The sequence below is a fragment of the Mirounga angustirostris genome, unplaced genomic scaffold, assembly GCF_029215605.1.
Source record: "Mirounga angustirostris isolate CCGP_5_RB_7025 unplaced genomic scaffold, mMirAng1.0.hap1 SCAF_7, whole genome shotgun sequence".
NCBI classification, from domain to species: domain Eukaryota; kingdom Metazoa; phylum Chordata; class Mammalia; order Carnivora; family Phocidae; genus Mirounga; species Mirounga angustirostris.
In genome coordinates, this window is record NW_026991715.1 from 102230144 (window position 1) to 102242396 (window position 12253).

A 12253-nucleotide genomic window follows, 5' to 3' on the forward strand; every position below is an offset into this window, starting at 1 on the left:
CAAGGCAGTCCCCACAAACCCAGGCTCCTGGTGGGTTCCTGTGGAACCTGGTCCTCCCCAGTGCCTAGGCTAGTGTCTTGTGGACCTACATATATGAATGCCAACAGGTACATGAGAAAGTGCTGAACATTAGTCATCATCAAGGAATGCAAAGCAAATTGAAACCACAATGAGATAGCACTTCACACCAATTGGAATGGCTATTATCAAAAAAACGAGATAACAAGTATTGGTGAGGATGTTGAGAAAAGGGAAACTTTGTGTACTGTCGGGGGAAATGCAAATTGGTATAGCCACTATGGGAAACAGTATGAAGGTCCCTCAAAAAACTAAAAAGAGAACCACCATATGATCTAGCAATCTGGCTTCTGGGTATAGATCCAAAAGAAATGAAATCACTGTCTTGAAGAGATATCTTTACCCCTATATTCATTGCAACATTATTTTGTAACATAAATGGCCCTTGAGAGATTTATGTTAAGTGAAATAAGACAGAGATTGACAAATACAGTATGATCTCACTTATATGTGCAAGCTAAAATAAGCCAAATTTATAGAAACAGTGTAGAATGCTGGTTGCCATGGGTTGGGGGATAAGGGAACTGGATAGATGTTGGTCAAGGTGTACAAACCTCCAGTAATAAGATGAGTAAGTTCTACAGATCTAATGTATAGAGTGTGACTAAGTTAATGATATATATTATGTATTTGAAATTTTCTAAGAGAGTAGATCTTAAATGTTCTGACCACACACACAAGAATAACGTTAATTAGATGATGGTGGAAGTGTTAACTAACCTTATGGTAGTAATAACTTAGCCATATATATGTGCATGAAGTAATCATCACATGTACACCTTAAACCTACACAATGCTATATGTCATTTATATTTTAATGAAGCTCAAAATAGATATAAAGTTAAAAGAATAAATACATAGCAAAAATTGCTTAAACTATATCTTCATATAGCACCTTCTCATACATACATACATTGTCATTTAAACAAAAATTGGATTATATTTTCAGGCTTAGTCTGATTTTTTAAAATTATTGTTCTAAAGATTTTATTTATTTTTATTTTTTTAAAAGACTGTTATTTATTTGACAGAGAGAGAGCACAAGTAGGCAGAGCAGCAGGTAGAGGGAGAGGGACAAGTAGACTTCCCGCTGAGCAGAGAGCCTGATGCGGGGCTCGATCCCAGGACTCTGGGATCATGACCTGAGCCGAAGGCAGACGCTTAACCAGCTGAGCCACCCAGGTGCCTCATGATTTTATTCATTTTTTAGAGAGAGAGAAAGATCGTGCAAGCAGGGGGAGGAGCAGAGGGAAAGGGACAAGCGGACTCCGTGATGAGCGCGGAGCCAGAGGCAGGACTGGATCCCACCACCCTGAGATCATGACCTCAGCTGAAACCAAGAATTCCACGCTTAACCAACTGAGCCACCCAGGTGCTCCATGATTTTTTTTTAAATCGTGTTTAGTATGGAGTTTTTTCAGTTTTTTCATAACTTTAACTATTAGATATAAATTTTGAAAACTTCTTTGACTGTTTCCCCAGATTATGAACCAAAAGTTGGTTTCTTGATTGAAGGAATGCTTATTTTTAAGGTTTCTGATATGAGTGATGAGTCTCTATTTATTGGTAACAATCTTTCTGTTATTGGCATATATCCTTGTGAAGATGTCAGTTAAGGTTTCCTGCTCTACCTTAGAAAAATAATGATCATGTGACCCAAGTAAGGCAATTAAATTCTGTCTCTTTGAAACGTAAAAATGAACATTTGAGTCAAAAAGACAAACTGCTTAGACATGGTTTATTTTATTTCAGGTTCCCTAAGAGACATTCATTAGCCCCTGCTTCTTGTACCTCCACTCAGTGCTTTTCTGGCTCTAGTTGAACCTGGTCCCTTCAGTTCTATGAAGTTTGAGGTATCCTAATATTAAAATCCTTATCTGCCTCTTTTGGTTAAAGTCCATTTCTAATGCCTCAAACAAAGATTCTGGAGGACAGCATTCTTGTTTTTAAATTTCTCTCCAACAGGGTCAAACCAGATTCTGTTCCCATCAATAGTATATGAAAGTGTTAAGGTAGGATTTTGAAAGAAATGAAAAAAAAAAATATCCAAATGACAAATGTGAACTGGCAATGTTTTATTTAGAATTTGCTTGATCAGAAACAACATTCTTCTTTCATTGAAACTAAAGAATTCTGGGCTTGCCATTAATATCATAGTGAATAAATGAAATCTCAACCTCAAAATTAGATTCATTTTGTGATGGGGGCACAGTTCCCTCAGCAAATGCAAATGGCCTTATTATGCTCTGTGGAGATTGCCTTTTTAACAGTATGCTTGGATCTCCTTTGGAGTTACTTTGAAACGTGTCCAATCTTGCCAGCAAGTGATCATCAATTAGATGTTTCTGTGAATAAACATCCAATGTATTGCTATGATTTGCAGATATAATTTTGCCTCTCTCTGTGTATCTTTCTTTATTTAACTGTATATAGCAGCAATGAATTTATGAACATAAAAATAGCAAGGTATGTATTATTTTAAGTGGTAATTAGGAAGCAAATTACCTGTGAAACTGATGGAATGATTGTTAGGGTCTAATGGGCTTGAATAATACCATTTATGTTTGGAGTTAAATCTAAATGTAAAAGAAGATGATGTGGTTATTAACACTGAAGTTGAAGACAGTTGTTGAGAACAGATTAAGTTATTCCCTTCCTTGGGAATGGAGGCAGAGAAGGAAATCTTTAAGTCGTGTGTGCTTATGTGCAGGGTGTGCTGGGAGTCTCCAATAGCAATAAACCTTTAAAAATCAAACAAATTGATTTAATGCAAAACAAAACAGTTGGTGTTTAATCAAGGTAATATATATATTTAGGATTATGAGGAATAGGTATACTTGTAATTATTGGTGGGAAAAATTATACATTAATTTGAAATGTTGGCAATATTGAGGCAGGGGGAGGGAGGAGTTTACTATCGTTTCAATTAAAGAAATATTGTGCTACACAATAAGTTATGTACTGAGAACATTCCATTGAAAAATACACTCAGTGGAAAAGAATATATGGTAGAGGGGATATGTAGTAGGTTTTGGCAGCAAAGTACCTACATTTGAATACAAACTCCACTAGTTATTGGCAAGTTAGCTAATCATCTCAAGTCTCCATTTCCTAAAATTTATAGTGAAATTTAATACAACTAATCTCTGTGTTTTTGAACAGTTTAAATGTACACAGTGGTCTAACATATAATAAATGGTCCAGAATGGTAAACTCTTATTATCTTAAAACAATCAAACTATTTTCACTCATGTCTTGTGTTTAATAATTTTGATTGCTGTGAATTAAACCATTATGTTTCAAACCAGAATAACTACTAACTTATATCAGGGTTTCTTATTAATGACACCATTAACATTTTGGATAGTTCTCTGTTTTGGAATGTTGTCCTATGCATTGCAGGATTTTTACCAGCCTCCCTGGCCTCTACCCACTCAATTTCCATAATAGAATCCCCCCTTCCTCATCACCCCCTTCCCATCATGATAGTCAAAAATGTCTCCACACATTACCAAATGCCCACTGGTTGAGAACCACTGAACTAGATCAAATCATTGGTTGATGGTTTTTGGAGAGCATTTCAGGGAATTTTTTTATTATTATTATTTTGATGCTATGCGAATGTGTTCATTCACTTAGAAGAGTATTCACTAAAATTTTCTAGTAAATAAAAAAATTTACTGAATATGACAGTAAACACCTGTGGAGGCAGTTGTCCATCTTTGAGATACTGCTGTGGTTGAAACTGAAATGGAGAGTCCACTGTGTATCGTATGCTTAACCCCTTCCATCCTCATCTTTCATGGTACCTGAGGGATCCTCTATAGAACACAAATTGAAAAGCACTGGCTCAGAGAAAGGACCTAGAGGAGAAGAAGTGAGGTGATCATTAGAAAGCAATTGAGCTAAATCTTAAGTGTATCCTATGTATAAATGAAATGCTAACTTTTCATCGTGGCACCAAGGCCAATGGATTCCTAGCAACACTGTTCCTGTACTTGTATGATATTTTTAGGTGCTGAACTTCTCCTACTAGTGAAGTCACCTCTGTCCTAAGTGTTGTGCTAGAGATCATCAGTACAGAGAAGTTTTCATCAAAATCTTTGATCAGTAGCGTGGTAGGGGATTCATCTGTGTGTCTTTCTTGACTATATCCCAAGACACATTGAAGACTGTGCTTGACACATTAAATGCATGAAAAGTATTTGCAGACTACATGAATGAATAAGTAAAAGGCAAAAGGATTTCTCTTGTTCACATTTCAGTCTCTCTCCTACCTGCTAGAAGGGTTCTGAGCATCAGTCCCAGATGAGAACCTGTAATGTAGATTGTCAGATAAAATTTACAATGCCCAGTTAAATTTGAATTCCAGATAAACAATCTTTTTTTAAACATTTTACTGTTATCCTATACAACATATGAGACATGCTTATACTGAAAAAGTATTGTTTTATCGGAAATTCAAATTTAATTGTTCATCCTGTATTTTTACTTGCCAGTTCTGGCAGCCCTACCTGGAATTCTTTAATCAATCTTCTCTGCCTATAAGCTTTCCCTCCTCCTAGAATCTTCTTCCCTCCCATTGCAGCTTTTATCTTTTCTTTTACCTTTACTTGTCTTCTCCTACTAATTCTTCAAGTTTCAGCACAAATACTCCAATCCCATGAAAATCTTTACTGCTTCACCACACCAAATTGGACTTTCTAGATTATATGGCATAATAGTACCCTGTAGTTCTTCATGATGTGTCTCATAATCAAAATTAAATGATTATGTATTTATTGATTTACTATGTTTATCTCAAGCTAGAGTTTAAACTCCATGCCAGCAGGATCTGGATCTGTCTAATTAAATGCTGCAGCTCCAGCACCAACTTTTAGGAGCTCCATTATTAGTGGAATGAATACTTTGATGCTGTTCATCTGGAATAGTTCTGCTATTCGCCTGATATATTCTTAGAGCAAAACAAAGGAATTTTTTTACATGGAATGGAAAACAATTTCTGCATAGAATGAAATATCCAAATATCCATTAATATTTTGATGTTAGTGTTCCATATTGAAGTATGGAAGAGAACTGTTTGAGTGTAAGATCAGAGACTATTCTCCCCACATGCTATAGAACAGAGTGCCTAGAGCTTTTTTCCTTGATTGGTTAAAAAAAGATAAATTCAACAAGAATCAATTTATTCACTCAAATATGCATGGGAACTAGTAGCAGCAACATATTGCACTAAAAATGGGAAGTTTAATTTGTTTGGTGTTCAAATAGTTGATCTTTTACTTAGGTCAGTCTCAGGTCCCAACAGCTATCTCCCTTACCACTGAGCATGAATCAAAAACAGACACTATCCTGGCTTGAAATACCATAGAACCATAAGTGTTTCCCATTGGAAGAGAATATAGAATCATCTAGCATAGCCTTTCCTGAAGGGGGATATGATAGAACATCCCCTCCAATGTGCTTTGTGTTAAAAGGTACCTGAAGTCAAGTAATTTTGGAAACAATATACTCAAAGTCCATGGGGATATTCATTATGAACAATGATTAATAAGAATTCTGCAGTAAAGATAGTTTATTTACCTGATATCAAACCCACCATTACTTAAGATTATGTGACTGAGAAATTCCTTTTTTTAACATTTATAAACATCCATAAAACTTGGTGAAATGTTTATCTGTGTGAGAAAATTGAGGCAATGAATGGGTAGTTAACTTTTCCAAATTTATGCAGCTGTATATAGGTAGAAAACAAGTCCCCTGATACCTATTCCATATTCTAACCATCAATTTAAGAAGTTGACATTGGGAATTACTTGAATGTGAATATGTTTCTCTTAAATGTAAAAGAATGTTAACCATGATATTACTCTAATTTTCCCATGTGAAGTGCTTATGAGATGTATTTTTTAGTTTTTGGTTTTCTAGCATCACAGTAGAGATGAAAATAGAGCTAAAAATCTATGTTGGATGACCAGGTGCAAATTTCTAGAGGGAAAAGATACTCAAAAAATATTTCTTCTCCTTGCGTTTCATTCTGCATACATGAGCCAACTCCAACAAAAAATAAGAAGTATCTGTTCTGTGCAAAGCACTGTTGAAGAAACTGGAGATATGGTTGTAAAGAGGAGAGTCAAACTCCCTTTACTCTCTAGAAAAGAGACATGTAAAGTAGTGTGTGTGCGTGTGTGTGTGTGTGAGATATTATTTTAGAAAATGATAAAACCCACAAAGACAGAGTATGAAAAGGTAGATAGTATATATTTGAAATAGCATGGTCAGGAATGACCTCCATAAAGGTAACATTTAAAAAGACTCTTGATTGAATTTAGGAAATTAGTGAAGATACTCTTGCTAAGGGGGCAACAAAGGAAAATGCTCATGAATGGGGGTAAGCTTGACACTTCTGAAGATAAAACAGGAAGTTGATGTCTCTAAAGTTAAGTGGGAGAAAGACAGTAGTTGGCGATAATGTTGGGGAATTATGTAGGAGCAGATCATATAGGGTCTCTCGGATCATGATATGAATTTGAAATCATATTTTACAAAGGGACAGTGAGCCATTTGAGTCTTTTGATCACAGAGTCATAGTCAGTCATTTCCTTGTTCTCCACATCTTTTTTGTTAGAAGACGGTGTGCAGTCAGTAGTTGGTGTCTGTATGTGATAAGGGCCAAATAGCAATCTCAACTGTCTGCATGACAGATTTATATCAAATTACTTAGGTGAAAGATATCTAATGCTCCTTTGGCATAATGGTAAATTAGATTTTAAGTGCTTTATGTAACATACTGGTAACTGAAAAAACATTTTTTAAGAACATTTTCAAGAAAATTCACTTTTTCTCTTAATTTGTTATGAAATTGAGAGCTTCACTAATGTAGCATCATAAAGTTCCTTACCTTCTTACTCTTCACTCTGCTCCATTAGAAGGCTTAGCTGACAATTGTGATTTCCCTAGAAATGGCAAATGTTCAAGGAGAAAGTGTCAGCATTGTTGCCATGACATGTTGTTGTCTGCGAGGATTCATGGGGTGCACTTTTCATGGGCAGATGAATATGTGCATGCTGAAGATTGGCCCTGAAGGAGACTGACGTCAGTTCAGCACCTGCCCTTCTGCCACATGCTGGGCCCTTTGATTACTGGAAATAGCTCCACTGAGTGGTCTGGGCTGGCCTGGGATGTAACAGCTGCTGTGTTCTTCTCCTCCCTTTAGAAGAACATAGATGACTGTGTTTATGAGAGGGGTCTGAATAGAAAGCAGATTTCTCATGTCACTTTTTTCTTTTTTTCATTAAGTTCACCACTATCATCCACAAAAGGAGGTAGGCAAAGTTGGCCATAACCTGGAACACTCTTAAGAGATTTGCTAAATTTAAAGAATTGGTTTATGACTTCAGTACATGAAACTACAAAGGGTATGGTGGGAGGCACTTGGAATGATATTTGTTCTTCCTATTGTGATTTCTGATAAATTAGTGTCAACACCATCCAAACCAATTTTACATGTAAGGTACAGTGCCTAGAACCAAAAAGCTTTCGGAGGGCTCTGAAAATGATTGATATAATATATAAAACTTACATACACACATATGAAAACAGAAAAATTAAAATTAATAACTGTTAAATTGTTCATAAATCATTTTCTGGCAATTAGACAACTACAGATCAATGCAATTCTTACATAGATGTAAAAATTATAAAGTATAATCAAGCCTAATGAAGTAAAAATCATTAAAAATGATGTATCTCATAAACTGAAAATTATAAAAATTAGAACATTCTACTTTCATTTATTAAAATTATGACTTGTATGGGTTTGTGGGTATATTTTAATATGCCTAATACAACATGGGGTAAGGACTCCTGGCGTAGAATATATGGACCATGAAAGTCCTAAAATGGCCTACTATCATCTATTCACATAGAAATTATGAGTTCTTTTTCTTTGTCACTCATCCATTTATGTCTTTCTTTTCCCAAGCCATGGGAGTCCATTTCACCACTCTGTCATCTGAATCACTCCAATTTTCCAGCAATAGTTCTTCCTGCCTCCAATAGTGCCTCTCTCTTGTAAATAGTTCCTACTTCAGCTTAATGTGATCACCCATACAACTCTCACCTTGCTCTCCCTTCTCAGTGGCTCCCAGCGCTGGCAGAGTAAAATCCAGTCTTTTTCACATGATAGAAAATAACCTCCCAGCCAACCCCCCAGACTCCTCTTTCTCAATCACAACCAGTGTCTTCTCTTTTCTTTTCCCATGTATAAACACTATCTTTTATTCATATTAAACTTCTTGTAGTTCTTTAAATAATCAATATTTTTGTCTCCTTTGGGCTTTTGCATGTGATGTTCTAATGGAAACATTTCCTTGTTCATCTTCCACTGTACAAGTGAATAACATCTTTTCATCATTGAGATCTTAATTTATAAAACATTTGTTCTGCTTCCCAAGATAAATTGGGTGGTGGTTTTATTGGCTCCCAAATCTCTTCCCCTTTCCCTTCTTGAGCCCTCCTCTCTCCATCTATAATACTCTACTGATGGTTCTTTCTATATTTGTTTGTTTGTTTAGGTCCTTCTATATGTTATATTCAGGCCTCCTTCTCTATATTTCTTTCATACTATTTTCCTCTTTGGAATTCCCTAGCTCATTCTTTTACTATCTAACTCTTATGCATTCTCCAAAGTCTTTAATTCATACCACCTCCAAGAAGCCTTCTCTGGTTACTGCTCTCCACTATAACAAGAAATACATTATGTATGTTCTGAGAATATACATCTCAATTTCCATACATAATGTATTTAATTTATTCAACATTTGGCATGTACTTCTCCAAAACATCACTGGTGTCTTGTCATATATGTTTATCTGCTCTGGTATGAACAGTTCTGATAGGAAAAGAACCAGTTGCAACTTCTGTAAGGCAAAAATTCCATGTATTCCCTGAAACACCTATCAAAGTGGTCTATCTACATATTGGTAGTTGGTAAAAAAAAAAATAATAATGAATTGAATAAGTTCATACGTGACAAAATAATGATCTTGTTGAATAAATAATAATGGCAAATGGGAAGGGCTTATTTTATAACAGTTGAAAAAACAAATTATGAAAAGTTATTTAAAAATCAGATTATAAGAAATGTCAGAGCTATGAATCTTTAATAGATATAGCTTAGAGAAATCAGTAGTGATAACTTGCTATGAATTCTTAACCAAAATAAATTGACTATAGTGGGAATCGTAGGGAAAAAATTTTGTATACAACGAATCCAGTGTTCTGTGCACGTCTCCACATTTTCTTAGTTGCACATTATTTTCAATGAGCTTAGACTTCTTTTATATCCAGAATTGAAGGGATTAACATAATGCAACATCTGCTGATGAATTGTTATTTGATTTGCCAGTGTTTTAACCTCAGAACACAATGTTGTGGTAATTGCCACCTGTTTCTGTATTTCAGTCAGTAAAATACTGTTGTAACCTTTAGCCTTCATGTTTTGTGAGGATAATAAATAGTGTAGTGCTGTGTTAAATACACCAAACAGAGGAATTAAAGAAGCAATTAATTAGCATCTTCTTGATAGGTTAGAGCGTAGACATGGTGCTTATACATGCTACTAATATTACTTTCTTTGACTTTAACATTTAAAAATACTAAGAAATAATAAAAGAGGAAATTGAGATTTGAGAGGGAAATCACAGAAGTCTGTTGTATGACTTTTACTATCCCTACCTGAGGTTTTATTTCCACATACATTCAGAATAATAAATAACAGCAGCAATAAGAAACAGAGAACAGAAACAGAACTATGAAAAAGAAAATAGGTCAACAGGTTTTAGTTTCTGTGTTTTTTGATGTTTTGCTGTGTTTCATCTTTCCTGAAGAAAAAATAGAGTGCCTGCATTGTTCATTTTGCTGCCAGTTTTGTTGGTAAGATGAACCACAGATTTTTGATTCTTAGAAATCAGCTTATGGGAGGTTTTGTCTACTATCTAAAACAGTGTACTAGCAGAGATCAGTAGCTGTTCACCAAACATTCCTGCTTATTCTATCCATCACGTACAGCTATGGCTGGCAGGTGGCTGGTTAGCTAGAATCCACATTTCCCTGCATCTAAATTGAACCATATGACCAGTTCTTGTAAATGGAATATGAACTATCGTGGTGTCTTTTAATTCTGGACATAGTTGGTTAACAAAAATGGGTATGCCTTCTCTATACTTTTGTTCTTTTCCCATCTGATTGCTGGATGCAAAGGATTTTGAGGTCTTTGCATCCAGCAGAGATTGGAGATGGTGCAGCCAGAAGAGTCCCTGAATTCCCTAAAGGAGAAGGGCTACTCACTGCCCAGGAACATCTGCTCAGGAATTATGAGAGCAAGCAGTAAACTTCTATATGTAAGCTACTGAAATGTGGCAGTATATATCGTTATGGTAACTAGAGTTATCCTGTGATCATTAACCCTAGTCTTGAGATCTAAAGGGTACTGCTGCTATTCACATTTAGAGAGTTTTGCTGCCAAATTTAATTGCATACTACAAAGAAGTCTTACCAAACACAATTCTAGAGTTAAAATCTTTTTAATCATTTTTAAAAATTATCTATGGTTTCAGTGCCTTTGATGATAAAGTGCTAGCAATGAATAAATAAATAATTTAGGTAGTGCATATGCTTCCAGTCTAACAGGAAAAACAAATTAAACCCAATTAATCACAATTATAATAAGTGCTATAAAGGAAAAACAAAATAAGCTATGATAAAGTAAACTGAAGATCTTATTCTAGTCTGAGGGGAGGCAGAACCAGGTAAAAATTCTGAGAAAAATATATTTATGGGCCAGATAAAGAGGGGGTAATAGAGAAGGGAAATGAGAGAGAATAGCATGTAAGAAGGCCTAGAAATGTGAAAAAGCTTGGTGCTCTGGAATTTTGTGTTCATTCAGAGATATTCTGTATGTTCAAGTAGTATGGTATTCCCATGGAATAAGCACTATATTGCCACTCAGTCAGTAAATAGCTGGCATGCACAGATCAGTTACAATATGCATAGCCCACTCCTTGGTGAAATAAGGGATATAGCCATATGTAAGGAAGGTTTCTGACACCTGAGATGATACAATCTGCCAGGGAGTCAATATTAACACTCCTGTAACAAAGAATAATACAAATATCACATAATCAGATTTGACTTCCCATTTATTGCTAACATTCATACACAAACAGAGCTAAGGTGAGTACTTCCTTGGATTTATACACAGATTCTGGGACAAAAACAAGCAAACAAATGGTTCACTTCCTTCCAGTGGGGTAACTAAGCTGAAACGCTGTGAGTTCTGATTTACCATTGGTTGATTGCCATGTAAAGGAGGCCAATGTGTAGAGGAGAAGGGGAACAGAGAGTTGGGGGGATAAGGAGAATAAAACAGATGATGTCACTGCTTTAATTTCAGGATCCATTTGTACCTAATGCAAAGTACCTAATTCTTAATTCTTTTCTTTCTCCTTCTCCCTGTTCATCTATATTGTTTTCTTCTTCTTCTTTAAACTGGTTTGTGTTAAATGAAAGCATGCTCAATAAAACAGACAGGCTCTACAGAGCCCTATATATTAGAAAGGGGATCTTAGTGGTTGCAATTAGGCGTAGAAAATAAGGCTGGTTGCCACTTAAGTGGAGGTTAAACTGAAGTATAAAATTAGGTCTTCAGGAAGATGTTCCTCATTTATGAAGTCACCTTAGTGAAAAAGTTTGGGATCAGGACAATGAATTTTATAAAATTTGTTGAAGCTTAGCAATGTTTCATAGAAATTCTTGGATTTATTAATAGTTACATAAAATTATATGCATCCTTTAATTAAAACTCAGTAAAATATAAGTGCTGAGGCATTTGATCCATGAAATATAAATGAGCTACAGTCAAAAGTTTCTTTCATTCTTTCCCATTTTTTTAATGACCTACATATTGTAAACCAAAAATATATTCCTCCTGGAACCTAAGCCTAATGGACACTAGTTTGATCAATTTTTGTGGCATTTTCAGCTAACTTTTAATTATGACTCAAGCAGCTGTTGTGAAGGATTGAAGACTAATGTATAAAGCCTCAGGCCATGCCATTAACAGGCTCCTAAAGAAAGCCAAACTTGGCTCACAGAATCATAATGAATAACATAT